The following is a 14,356-nucleotide window of genomic DNA, read 5'->3' as shown; positions in this document are numbered from 1 at the left end:
TTCTTCTGTGGTATCACTGAGTGAATTTGAACCATCAACCTTACAAATAACAGTAAAACACAAACTGTTGATATTATTCAGGGACCCCTGGGAAATGTTGTTATGTGCGATCCAGTTGCCTGTGGTTCATAGCAACCCTATGCACAAAATCTCTGAACTCTGATCTATCCTGAGCCAGTCTCACTGTCTCCGACATAGGGTTAGCAAACGTTGACTGTTTATTGTTCTGTATATTGGATTAAAATGTACACACAGATTTTAAAGAGAATATAAATTCTAGGTATTATATATTTGTTCCTATTCCAAAGAAAGGTGATTTGACAGAGTGTGGAAATTATCGAACAATATCATTAATATCACATGCAAACAAGATTCTGCTGAAGATTATCCAAAAATGACTGGAACAGCACAACAACAGAGAATTGCCAAAAGTGCAGGCTAGGTTTAGAAGGGGTCGTGGTACTAGGGATATTGTAGTTAATACTTGGGAGGGTGGAGGGACAGAGCAGGAGAGGAAGATCCTTGATGAGATGGATTGATTCAGTGACTGGGGTAATCGGGATGGGTGTGTCAGAAGCAATGAGATTGGCACAGAACAGAAAAGGGTTTAAGGCTGTTGTACATAGGGTTGCTATGAGTCGCAGGCAACTCAACGGTACATAACAACAACATTACACAAAGGGATGATAATACATAACGAGTATAACATCTTTGTAGAGAGGGATTTCTTTGTTCTTTATTAGCTGCTTAATGAACCTACCTAAGAAGATCAGTCCAAGTCCTTTCAATGGCGTGTGATGCCAATGAGTAATGATTGGATGTCAAACCCGTAATTTCTGTTATGGAGAAGACAATGCAAAGGCCAGAAAGGTCCCATCTGGGATTTATTCCATGTGTCCATGGGCTTGGGTATCGTCTGCTTGCTTGAGAAAAAGAAGAGAAGGAAAAGTAACTTTATTTCTTAGACATTGGTAAAGAAAAGCTCATTTACAGCAGAGATCTGGAAATGCATAACTTAGAATCAAGGGATTCTTAAATTTTCTTGAAGAGAAAAAAAAAGGAAGGCTTCGGATTCTGTTCTGCCTCTTGGGATCTTAAACCCTTTGTTGCTTTCTCTTTCTTAGGCAGTATACATGTCCATCCATCCTTCCCTGAAAAGGAGGGCACCACTGACTTCAAAACATCCTCAAATTATGAACTTGAACTCTACTGACTGAAACAAGGTGGGTTGGGTAGATCCTACCTCTACAGGCCAACAGACACTGACTCTCCTCTATGTTACTTTATTCTTTATTAAATGCAATGCTAGGCAGTAGTTAGATGTTTCCCCCTGACACGTAAGAACTCTTGTAGTGTAGAAAGTAGGATTTTTTTCAATTGTCCAAACAAGTCTGGAATTTAAAGCCAAACCTGGATTTGGGAGATATTCTCTTCCTTTAAGGCCAAATTATGGACACCAGCCAATTATAACTTCCTGCATGGTTATATAACTTGGTAACTCAGTTTCCTCTCATGTAAAATTAGGACAAAAGTAGAATGTAATTTCTGGATATATTGTGAGGATGGTTGTTAAGGGCCATCGAGTCGGCTCTCTGCCCTTTGCTGTGCCATCCTCATCATCTCTCACATATGCTTGAGTCCATTGTCAGAGTTACTATGTTAATCCATCTTGTTGAGGATTTGCCCTCTTTTGCCGAATGTCTCCTCTCACCTTTCCAAGCATTTTTTTTTCGCCCCAAGGGCTGGCCCTATTTACAACATGCCCAATGTATGTAGTTTCACCATCCTTGCCTCTGAGGAACACCCTGACTATACGTTTTCTCAGACATATCTGTTTATTTTTTTTGTCAGTTCAGAGGATATCCAGTACTCTTATCTAATACCTCAACTCAAATGCATTGATTCTTCTTCTGTCTTCCTTAGTCATTGTCCAACTTTCAGATACATAACAAGTAATTGTAAAGATCATGGCTTAAATCAAGTGTACTGTAGCCTTTACTGACATTGTAGCTCCGTAACACCTTGGAGAGCTAGTAAAGCTCTTAGGACAATTTATATACCAAAGCAGGTACTTAATCAATGATAATTTTTCTTAATATTATTAGTTTATTAGGATCATTGGGGAGAAAAGTTACCTATTCTTTTAATAGCCCCTGAGTACACAGTCATTAAGTCAATTTTGACTTGTAGCAAATTTGTAGGACTTCATAGAACTGCTCTATTGGGCTTCCAAGGTCATATTTCCCCTCCTTTTTACCATAAATCTTTAAGGAAGTGGTGTTTTGTTTTATAGATTAGCTGGTGGGTTTGAATCTCTGACTTTTAGTTAGCAACTAAGTGCTTTTCATTTGCTTTCTTTAAAAGAAATTCTATCATAGAAATAAAAGAATTTGATTCTAAGAGAAATTTCTATTGGCAACATGGAGATGTCTCCCACGTCTTCCCTTGTTGCAGATACATCGCTTATTTTCTGGGTTGGAGCGAACAGAGCCTTGCATACTTTAAGGATTACAGACAGCATTCACAGTCTTGTAATCTCACCCATGACTCACGAGAAGGAACAACCGCTCCGTGGTGATGACAGTGGCTCTCAACTCCAGCACAGGATCGTCCCAGGGGACTCCCGAAATACTCGCTTTACAGCACAGATGCCTTGCAGCAAGATAGACTATAAAAGGATGCTCTCTCCCATTGACTTGTGTTAAAAAATCAGGGATATGATCTCATGGAAAAAAAGAAAGCGCTCCCAACTAATTTGACAAAAATGTGTACTTAAGGAAAGAGTAGATAATGTCCTTGTTTTGTTCCACAACTACATTTTTAAGTTCTTTGACAGAAGGCCTGGGATTTGTGATACTTCTGTAGCTCGTAAAGATTAAGTGACAAACAGAAAAACCAAACAGTTGTTTCTGAGGCGGTTTTGGCTCCTGATGACCGGATGTGTTTCAGAATAGTACTATCCTCCAGGGGTCTTCGTGACTGAGACCTTTCAGTGGCAGACCACGAGGTCTGTCTTCTGAGGCGCCTCTGGGCAGACTTTTAACCATTAACCATAGTAGCTTGATGCTTAACTATTTGTGGTTAAAGAGGAGCTTAGATTCTGTACAGGATCTAAAATGTGTTGGGACCAGTAAATGCAGACATGCATTGGCCATATCTTTATAATATAGCAACAGAAAGCTTTAACCACTCTTTTTAAAGAACTGTAGAATTATTTTTTTAAAATTTATAACATTTTACAAACAAGGAGTAGATTAAAAGATAAAAAGGGAAGCGCTGGTCCTGTTTCTCCACAAACCCTTTAGTTTAAAAGTCTCTGAGAGGTATGGTCCCATTTGACTCAAGATGCGTGTCCTGAGGGTGGGAGATCAGGTGACGTAAAAAAAGACTAAAGACTTGCTTGGTAAAGTTTTGGTTGCTGTGTACTGTTGAGTTGGAACCGACCCATAGCTGACTCTCCAGTGGGTTTTCAGAGGCAGTTAGTCTCACGGGAGGTCTCAACCTTCGAAGAACAGCTGGTGGCCTCGAACCGGGTGCCTTAGGTTTGCAGCGCAGTAAAAAATGCAAAAGAGGAGCACTCTCAGTGGAGTGGACTGACCCCGTGGCTACAACAAAGGGCTCAAACACGTTGACAATTGTGAGGCTGGCGCAGGATCAGGCAAGGTTTCTTCCTGCCATTTGTTTGCCGGCTTCACAGCACCCCACAACAACAAATGCAGCCAGCTGGTAAAACAAAAATGAGGGAAACCATCCGTAAGATGGATTGGTGCGCTAGGCTCAGCAATAGACTTAAACCTAGAAACTAGCCACCAAGACAATAGCCCTGCTACTCCTCCTGTGGGCTCCAGGAGTCAGCACCAGTACGACGGCAACTGACAACAGCAACTGACATCACAGCACAGCTGACTGTGGTAAAAGCAGAACCAGGACTCAGAACTGAGAGATTCCTCCATCTCTCTACCTTCTCTGCATAACAAGAATTTCTCCATTTTGATTTACATTTAAGGACTAAAAGAATTTAGCCCCAAGTGACTGTTTTTACGAGCTGTAAAGAAGGTTGGTTGCAGCATCACACTTGACCAGTAGATGTCACTAGATGACACATTATCGAGCGTTTGGTCAGCCTGACTTGTAATTTCTTTGAATTCTGAAGACTCCACAAATCCATGGATATACTTAAGAGTATCTAATAATACTATGAAAACCGTTTTAATCTTGATAAAAATATTAAAAAATATTATTTGACCAGATGGAAAAGTACAATATAATTCTTAATTAAAATTTCATTTCAGAGATGAAAATCCCAAAACTGTATTTCTCAAACTCAGCTCCTCGATAGGAAGTGGAGTTAGTGAGGAACTGCTATGACCTTTTCAGTCCTAAATCCCACTTCTTTGCTTTGCAGAAATGGCTTTGAAGGGTTGAAGAACACGAGATTTCAAGTACAAGAGAACTAGGCTAACTGTGTGACTTTGAGTAAATTACGTAGCCTCTCTGAACTGCAACATGGTGAACCGAATCAAACACTGTTATGACAATGAAATGAGACCAAATGTGAGAACACAGAGGTGAACTGTTATCATCAACTATGGGCAACAAATCTCAGAGGAGGAGATTGCCCATCTTCCTTCCCCAGAGTAGCTGGTGGATTCAAACCATGTGCTTTTGTGTTGGCAGCACAGCTCCTTACCACTAGGCCACCAGAGCTCTCTGCTTTTCTTGGGAAAAGACAGCATACTTGGTAAAGTAGAAGTTGAGTGAAAGAGAGGAAGAGAGGGCTCGACACAGTGAATGACAGTGGTCTTGAGGACTGCCTGGGATAGGGCAAGGATTTGGTCTTTTGCACATAGGGTAGCTATGATTGGGAGTCTGCTAGATGACACCTAACAACAACAACAACAACAACATGATTTCATTTGCTGAAGGTGTTTTCATAGCTCAAGACATTTGGCAAGAGGTGACTACTCCAAACTTCCCTTTCAAAGATGAAGAAACTGGGGCTTAAAAAGCTAAGTTAAGTTCTCTGATTGGGTTTCACAATTTCATAAATATTGTTATTGTTATTATTAGGTACAATTGAGTTGAGTATGACTTACAGAGATTCTAAGAATGCCAGTTTTTGATTCTGTTCTGTCCTGTGCCATCCTCATCATCTCTGATACAATTGAGCCCATTGCTGCAGTCACTGTGCCAATCCACCTTATTATGGGTCTTCCTCTCTTTCTTTCATGATGATTATTACATGTAAAGGTAATGTATGTAAGAGTGTCCCAAAGAAAGGTGACCCAACAGAATGTGGAAACTACAGAACAATCTCACTGATTTCACATGCAAACAAGATTTTACTGAAGATTATCCAAAAACGACTGGAACAGCACATCAGCAGAGAACTACCAGAAGTCCAGGTTGGGTTTAGAAGGGGTCGTGGCACTAGGGATATTCTAGCTGATGTTAGATGGATCTTAGCTAAAAGCAGGGAATACCAGAGGAATGTCTATCTGTGTTTCATTGACTATGCAAAGGCATTTGCCTGTGTGGATCATAACAAACTATGGCTGACTCTGAGAAGAATGGGAATCCCAGAACACTTGATCATGCTAATGCGAAACCTATACTTGGACCAGAAGGCAGTCGTCAGAACAGAGCAAGGGAACACTGCGTGGTTCAAAATTGGGAAGGGTGTACACCAGGGATGCGTCCTATCTCCATACCTTTTCAACCGATATGCAGAACAGATTATCTGAGAGGCTGGGCTCTATGAGGGGAAATGTGGGGTCAAGATTGGTGGACGATTTATCAACAATCTGCATTATGCAGATGACACAACCCTGCTTGCTGAAACTGAAGAGGACCTGAAACACCTGCTGCAGAGTGTCAAGGACTGCAGCCTACAATGTGGATTGAGGCTCAATGTCAAGAAGACAAAGATTCTCACCACTGGACCAATTGGCAGCATCAGGATGGATGGGGAAGAGATTGAGATTGTACACAGCTTTAGTTTGCTTGGCTCCACAGTCAACAGTCTTGGCACCAGCAGCCAGGAAATTAAAAGGCGCATTGCCATGGGGAAATTTGCTGTTAGGGACTTCTCCAAAGTACTGAAGAGCAATGGTGTCTCTCTGGAGACTAAGGTGCGTCTGATACAGGCCATGGTCTTCACAATCACTTGTTATGCATCAGAGAGTTGGACAATGACCAAGGAGGATAGAAGGAGAATTGTGCCTTTGAGCTGTGGTTCTGGAGAAGAGTATTGAGAATACCGTGGACTGCTAGGAAAACAAACAGATTTGTCCTGGAAAGGGTTAAACCGGGTGGCTCCTTGGAGGCAAGGATTCTGAGGCTCCGTCTAACATACTTTGGGCATGTTGTGAGGAAAGACCGGTCCTTAGAGAGGGACATCATGCTTGGGAAGGTGGAGGGATAGTGCAGGAGGGGAAGACCCTCTATGAGATGGATTTATTCAGTGACTGGGCTAATCAGGATGGGAGTGTCAGAGACAGTGCAATTGGCACAGGACAGAGCGGAGTTTAGGGCTGTTGTACATAGGGTGGCTATGAGTCGCAAGCAACTCGATGGCACATAACAACAACAGCAATAAAATGTATGTAAAGATATGTATGTCTGTTCCAATTTTTTTATATTTTAATTTATTTATTTTTCATTTCAATAAACATCTACAGAGATTTTGGAATTCCATTCATTCATTGTTGCACTCTTCTCCCTGTCCTAATTTTTACAGAGGAGAGCTCTGGTAGCCTAGTGGTAAGGAGCTGTGCTGCCAGCACAAAGGCACATGGTTTGAATCCAGCAGCTGCTGTCAGGGAGAAAGATGGGCTCTGAAAGCCCTCGGGAGGGTCAGCTATGAGTCAGTTCCGACTTCATGGTACATATCAACAACAATCTTTTACAGATGTATTTCTCCCTTCTTAGAAAAACTGGATTATGTAAACAATTTCCCCCTTTACAATGTCAAATAATTGAGTCTGTTTTTCAATTTTGTTTTGTTTTGGAAAGTTTAAACAAAAAATGTGCTTCAATAATGATTCTGTGGAAACAGTTAAAAATATGATGTAATAAATTAATTGTAGATGGTTTTTATAACCTTTAAAGCACAGATTTATTGTTTTGATGTAATTGGGTAATTGATTAGGCAAATATTTGGGCCAAGAAGGCTCACACTTGCTGAATAGCTGTGTAGGCTGTCAAGTGGCGGCTCTAATGAAATGGGAATTTATTGATATGTGGCCTTACAATGTCGGTTGCTCTGATAAATTATTAGCTGAGAGAATAATTCAAAGTGTGGTGGATCTATCCTCATTTGTGATGTAAATTTAGTTTTACCTTTCTGTGGAAACCTAGTTGTGCACTAAAACTTAACTTCTGGTTTCCTGGGTTCCTTAGGCCTCTTACTAGTTATACTTGAGGAAACACAATTTTATGCTGATGTAATCTCTTTGCAATTCCATGTGCTCCCACCCAGGGTCGGAGAAACATCCTGGAGCCATCCATTCAAGGATTCGTTTGATTAGACTCAAGAAGTTCTTGCTGTTTTGAGGGTAGTCTGTGGTCAGGGTGAAACAGAGACAGGTTTATTCATACTCAACCAAGACCAAGGCCTCAAATCCATTCCCACTCACGGGAATCCCTGTGTGCAGAGCAGACCTACTTCACATGATTTCTAAGGCTCAGATACTTAGAAAGTAGATTGGCAGGCCTTTCTTCCCAAGTGCCTCTGCATGGGTTTGACCTGCCAACCTTTCCATTATTAGCCCAGCGTTTATTCATTTGTACCGCCCAGGGATCCCTAGTGCCTGAGCTATACTTCCAAATTCAGCATACAAAATTCAGCTTAAGAGGGTGAGGGAGAAGAGTGAGGAAATGGTAGGAAGATGATCCTTACTTTAAAGCCACACACTGACTCGGTGTGTCCAAATTATTTTAAATTACGAGATTGGTTGTACCTTCTTCACCTCATAATCACAAGAGTTCTTAGCATTTTACCTGTTTCCCAAATAAACCTCCATAAATAGGTAGCTTTACTCCTCTGGCTTTCTTGTAGTCTATAAAACAATAAATAGGTCCCTGGGGCATAGCAGAGGCCTGCGCTGGAAAAAAGAGCTCTCTAAAGAGCTCTATCGTGTTTTCTAGGCTATAATCTTTATAAGAGCAGATAGCCAAGTCTTTTCTCCCTTGCGGCAGTTTTTCAGTTAGTAGCCAAGTGTTTAACCATTGAGCCACTAGGACTCCTTGGGGAGAGTTATGCTTCTGAACCTCTGAAGCGTGAGTTAACTTCCCTCGTCTGGCATTTAACGATGAGGGAACTCTGAGATTTCCAAGCAGGCAGCGTCTGAGAAATGCAAATGGAGAATGCATTTGTTACTCATCCAAAGGTTAGAGGTTTGCGTCCACCCAGAGGCGCCTCAGAAGAAAGGCCTAGTGAGAAAAAAATGAGCCCTTGAAAACCCTAAGATTGACGGCTCTATTCTGGCACACAAGGGGTCACCATGGGTCAGAGTCGAGTAATGGCAACTGGTATCTCTGCACTCCATATCAGGGGAGAAAATAGATTGCTTGCTGGGTGAAATAACAGAAGAAACAACACTTCTGGCAAAGAAATAGAGGAAGATTAGGCCCCATCCTGTGGCTTTTCTCTCTGGACATCCCCCTAATGACCTAATTGTCTGGAGGGGTTGTACAGGGGCGGATGATGGCTGTACCCACTGGGATGCTGACCCACCAGCCCGGCCTGGGGGCGTTCCTCCAGGAGGCGGGGGAGGGGAGGGTAGATTTAGGGAGTGGGTTGCTTGACTGGGGTGCAGTGAAGGTTCTGACCACTAGGTGGCACTAGGCATTCGACCCGGGACCACTTTGCAGCTGAAGACGAAGGTGAATGAGGAGGAGGGGTTGCAGAGGCTTTGACCTCCAGGGCTTTGGTGCAAAGCTTAGCTTGCATCAGAGAGGCGAGGCCTGGAGAAAGGGGGAAGAAGTCCTAGTGCTCACTCCTGAGAGTTGAGGGTGTTCAGGGTTTGGGAGATTTTGGAGGTCAGTGGATGTGCAGGTGGACTCAGTAAGAGAGTTTCTTGAGACTGAAGGAATAATGAGGATACAAGTGTGGAGAGATGCCATTTGCTCACTTTTGGGACCAACTTTGCTTCTGCTTGGACAACAGTCTTTGTCCATCCTGTTGTGTTCCTAGGATGAGGCAATGGCTTTGGCCGGTTGTGTGCTGGGTGCCTGGAGGGCCTCTGGGCGGGTCCCTTCAGTAGGCTGATGGTGGTGGAAGTGTGGAGGCAGTGGCTGTACAGCACTCGTTTCTTGACTCATTTATGTTTTTCTCTTTCAACCCAAATGGAGCTAGGCCTGGGAATAGATACAACAGAAATATAGGATCCCTGCTACCAAGTAGCTCAAAGTTGAATGGGGGAAACAAACAAACAAAAAAAGTTCATTGCCACATAGTGACAATTGCTGGGGGAAAGATCTGGCTGGGAGGGTGCAGGGAACTGTGACTGGTGTGTGTAGGTTGTGGGGACGGGCAATAGGGCTAGCCTCTGGTGTGAGGCATGCCAGAGTGGGCCCAGCAAGAAGTCAGGAGGACAGTAAATCCCTGCAGCTGGAAACCGAGCCCTGGAGGCTCCCAGTGCTTGAAATCGAGCGAGTCTAGGGGATGAGGCAGAAATGGAGAGAAATAAGCATGAAGGGCGAGGTAAGGCTTCAGGGGAAGAGCCAGACCTCTGCTCTAAGGGCGACGGGGAGCTGGGCTACATCAGCTCAAGGATGAGACACAATCAGATTTGAATTCTGCAAAGGTTCAGTCTAAGAGAAGCAAGGGGATGGGAGTTGGAGGCAAGGAAGCCTGTTAGAGGTGATTACAAGTAGGAAAGGATTGGAACCTAAGATAGTCGTCATAGAAACATCCCTCCCTGCTTCTCAGTCACCTCTCAGCAGCAGCACTGCTGGAGAGCTGTGGGGAAGTGTGTGACACCATCAGAGGGAGGGGCACCGAGAGGAACGTCTAGAAAACGTGTGTGCAGTGTTTCAACAGAAATGTGTTATTTTAAAATAAAAAGATCCCTGTGTTTAGTTATGAAAAAGGAGCTTGGCTGGTGTCGTCCCTGGCACGCTGCACGGTGTGAGTGTGGCGGTTTGAATCTACCAGCAGTTCTATGAGAGAGATGAGCAGTCTCCTCATCTTTAAGATTTCACTAACCCTCTCACTTTGCAAGGTGGGACCAGTCCTTGGAGAGCGACCATGTTTGGGAGGGTGGAGGGACAGTGCAGGAGAGGAAGGCCCTTGATGAGATGGATTCATTCAGTGACTGGGGTAATGGGAGATGGATTGACTCAGTGACTGGGGTAATGGGAGAAGGTGTGTCAGAGACAACAAGATTGGCACAGGACAGAGCAGGGTTTAGGGCTGTTGTACATAGAGTTGCTATGAGTCGCAGGAGACTTGATGGCATATAACAACAACAACAACAAGCCCTCCCACTCACTTTCTCACTCATTTGCTCACTTGGAACCAAAAGGACCCCCTAGTGGGTTTTCTGAGACTGTAAACTACATCTTTTTTCCAGATGAGCTGCTGTGTGATTTGAACTCTCAGAGAGGGTTTAAACCTTTAGGCTGTCAGTGCCCCTCCCTACTGGCTATACCACTACAAGCAGCCCTTATTTATAAGACTTAGAGTCTCAGAAACCTGATAAAGCGTTGCTGTGAGTCAGAAGCACGTCCATGGCATAGAGTAAGAGTTCGGTATAATAACAAACACATTTTTTTGTAAGCTCAGACTATGTGTCTCAATATACCGACAGAGCGGAAACTGTGCTGACTTATTTTTTGAACCTTCTGAGGCTCTCTGGCCAGAGATGTAATTATTAATCACAATGACTCTTCAAACCACGTAGTTTCATCTGCATGTACCACAAAACACACACTATTGTTTTCATTGATACCAGTGTTTTTTTTTGTCACTGCTTTTGTCAAATTTTCTGATGTTTTAGCTATAATGTTGTAGTAATTAGTATTTATGAACCTATATTAATAACACTTTTTGAGAATGAAGTAACAATTAAAAGGGGAAAAATAAAAACAAAAAGACTCCTGCTTAGTACTAAGAATAATAGTGCTGTAACTGATAATGTAATTCCAGTAGAAAGATTTTACAAAACAGTTTTGTCATCAGTATTCAGATGCTCTAAGAAACACAAGGTTTGAGCAATTTACAACTATTGTGAGATATTTAGCACCTATTATTCTGTGATTAAAATGGATAGGAATTTTACTAAGGATTCTGGATGATCTGGTGCAGGAAGAAGTCCCTGGGGATGGACGCCAGCCTACTCCACTGTCTCGGGCTGGCTCGTGTCCGTGAGGCTCACAGGCTTGGGTCTCCCAATGCATGATGGGAGTCCCTGGACTCAAGGGTGGGAGAGTCTTCCTTTTCTACCTCAAGGGGGTGAATGAGCTAAACCAAGTCTTACTGTAGGGTTATTGCTCCTGTTGGGATCAGGTTATGTCCTATGGGTGGGAGTAGAGTAGAGGGTCCAAGAGACACACCTAAGACAGAGAGGGTAAACTGAGGGGTGAGGATAGTGTTAAGAAGCCTAAGGTGGAAGGCAGGAAGGTGGGTTGACCCTCAGTACTTACCCATTCAGAGAGAATGAAACTCCTTGCCAATGCTAAAGCACACGGTAGAACTGTATATCGAGTGTCCAAGGCTGTAAATCTTTACAGAAGCTAACTGCCTCATTTCGATCTCTAGGAGTGGCTGGTGGGGTCAGACCAAATGCCTTAACCACATCACCAGTTTGAGCAAAGAAACTGATAAAGCTCTTCCTATGATCCCAGCATGGGAGCTCTGGTGGCTTAGTGGTAAGGAGCTGCACTGCCAACCCAAAGGCATACAGTTCAAATCCACCAGCTGCTCCATAGGAGAAAGATGGGCAATCTCTTCTTCTGCAATTTATGGCTGAGTCCTGATCTTTCTCAGGCTCTGTGACTCTGGGCCCCCTGCAGAGATGGTCACATAATGGGGGTGGGATAAGGAGGGGAGTGTGGCTCTCTCCTTCAATTCTGCAATCTCCTTTAGTTTCTCTCCTTCAATCCTGCAAGACCTTGCCTGTTAGGCTCCTCCTGACCCCCAGGATTGGTGTCATAAGGACTCCCAGAAACTCCATCAATCTTTCAAGGGCAAGGGAATATGATGAGACTGTCATTGTAGATGGCAGTGGTGTTATTGCCTCACAGCTGTTCAGATTCTGACAAAGTGCCTTTCAAACATTAGAGCACACTGGGCGCTTTAAAATAATGACTCTCGGGGGAGCTCTCGGGTGGCCTAGTGGCAAAGAATTGCAACTTCAATCCCAGAGGCACATGGTTCGAATCCACCAGATGCTCTGCTGGGAAAAGGAGGGACAATCTCCTCCTGTACCAGTCAGATCTGATTTGACGGTACACTCACACAAAAATAAAAAAAAATGACTCTCAGCCCCTGCCCTCAAGGATTCTGACACAGCAGGCTAAGGAATTTCCTTTTTAATCCCCCTAGAGTCAGCTACCTTTACTGGGGACTGTGGATCAGCGGCTTCACTCAAAGTTCAGGAGTTATCCATGGAGGTGATGGTCTCCAGGGTGTAGCACTTGGGGAACTTGAATGTGCACTTATCCCACAGCTTGACAGTCAGCTCAGCCTGGTCAGAAGAGATGCTCACCTCCATGGCACCACCCTGCCCCAGGCCCCTTTGTCCTTTACACACAATGGAAAAGGTGACCGCATCCCTGTGGGCCTGGAAGCAAGGAGTGACGCGCAGGCTCAAGGTTTTGGCATCTTTTCCCAGGTTCGACATGAAGCTCTTGGCTTCAGAGCCACCTTGTCCTGCACTCTGAGGTAATCCATGGGTTTGTGACTGTAGTTGCTGATGGTCAGACCAGAAGCTGTGGCTGAGGGAAGGCCGTGATCCTGCGGAGGCCACACCAGCTGTCTGAAGACCCCAAGCACAAGAGAGATGGATCCAGACATGCCCATTTTTTAACTGAGTCAGAATCTCCTAAGGAATTTTCATTTTTAACAAGTCGTAGGAGACTCTGACCAGTAGGTTCTCAGACTACAGTGACCTGGGAGCTGCTTGGAGAAGAGCCTCCGTTGTCTGTGAAGGGGTGGGGTTCAGTTCCCTGGCTCATGACAGAGCATCTAGAGGAACTTGCCCTCCCCTCATGGGCCCACCTCCAGCAGCACTGTTTGTTTTCCAGAAAGACCAGAATACCTGGATTAATACAGAGAAAGTCAGTCCTGCTGATGGATGCAAATGGTCATTTAGCCTCATAAGCCCATCATGGTGGAGAATGAAATGACAATCTAGAGCAGAAGAAACACATAGCAGAAACACATTTACCACATCATACAGAACCTGCTCTGTCTCCTTGTTAAGGGAAAGACACATCCAAGGTCTACTTAAACTCCCTGTGTTATGCCCCTACCCCATGTCTCCATTTGTGAAAAGGGACCCAGATTCTTATGCTTGTAAACAAACTGGAGAATCTGTACCTGAGAAGAATAGCAGGCCTGGAAGATTACAGGGTGTTGTTGCTAAGTGGTACCCAGTATTCAAGTTATCTGAGGTGGAGTAAAGGGTAAAACATTTGAGTATTGGATTTCAAAGGTTGGCAGTTTGGAGTCACCCAGAGGTGTTTTGGAAGGCATCCCATGGCATAGTGGAATAAGTGCTGGGCTGCTAAGGCCAACAACAAGGTCAGTGGTTCTAATCTGCCAGTTGCTCTTTGGCAGAAAGATGAGACGGTCTCCTCCCATAAAGATTTATGTCTGTGGATACCTATGGGGCAGCCCTGCTCTGTCATGTGGCGCCACTACGGGTCCTAATTGGCTTCACAGCAACAAACAACTCAGAACAGCTGGTATCTTTGATTGGGTTTCTCTTGAGTCTCCTTCTCCTCCCCAGCCCTATACCTTTTCCCAGGCCAGCTTCCTCTGAGAGGAGATCTCTGGGCCCACTGGCCCACACATGTCCTTCTCATTCTTTTCTGAATGTCCATAGCTGTTTGAGTCTGGTCTACAAGTTCTTGTACTCTGTTCCTCAAATGGCTTGCATCCTGCTGCAGGAAAACAGACAGCTGACTTCAGAGTGGGGAGGACGGTGAAATCCTGTGCTCAGTGGCCCATCTCTTGGGCTGTCTAACTGCGGATGGACAAAGGAGCACAGACAGAGATGCAATCCGTGATGTGCAGCCCTTGCTGTGGCAGTGAATCCCAGGGAATTACAGATCTCAGTGACAGATTTCTGTAGGAGGGGAAGGAAGACCTGTGCTCAGGGCAGAGCCAGATCAGTGAAACAGCAAG

At 44.2% G+C, this 14,356-nt stretch overlaps 1 pseudogene; it reads right to left on the bottom strand.

Annotated features, from left to right (window-relative positions):
* Positions 1-12,599: 12,599 nt before the first annotated feature.
* On the bottom strand, positions 12,600-13,021 carry LOC102874904 (annotated as a pseudogene).
* Positions 13,022-14,356: the final 1,335 nt, after the last annotated feature.

This window comes from Elephantulus edwardii, unplaced genomic scaffold (assembly GCF_000299155.1).
Source record: "Elephantulus edwardii isolate Elephantulus edwardi_28Jun2011 unplaced genomic scaffold, EleEdw1.0 scaffold00168, whole genome shotgun sequence".
NCBI classification, from domain to species: Eukaryota; Metazoa; Chordata; class Mammalia; order Macroscelidea; family Macroscelididae; genus Elephantulus; species Elephantulus edwardii.
This window is presented reverse-complemented; position numbering and strand designations above follow the sequence as displayed.